Here is a 224-nt window from a genome sequence, read left to right as displayed (position 1 = left end):
TAGGATTGTTGTTGTTTGATATGGGCCAAGTTGAACTTGGTGGGATGGAGTATTTATGGGGAGGTCTTCTAAATCTCGGTAGCCAAGTTTTATTTTAAGAATCCAATTCCAAAGGCACTAATCATGTTTGGTAAACATGACCAATTTGTAGATTTTGGCGAACTTGGAGCTTGAGTTTGGAGACGTGTACAAAGCGTAAAAGGTATGTGAAGCCTACCTCTCCT

The sequence above is a fragment of the Lycium ferocissimum genome, chromosome 8 (genome assembly GCF_029784015.1).
Source record: "Lycium ferocissimum isolate CSIRO_LF1 chromosome 8, AGI_CSIRO_Lferr_CH_V1, whole genome shotgun sequence".
In the NCBI taxonomy this organism is placed as follows: Eukaryota; Viridiplantae; Streptophyta; class Magnoliopsida; order Solanales; family Solanaceae; genus Lycium; species Lycium ferocissimum.
Note: the sequence above shows the minus strand (reverse complement) of the source record.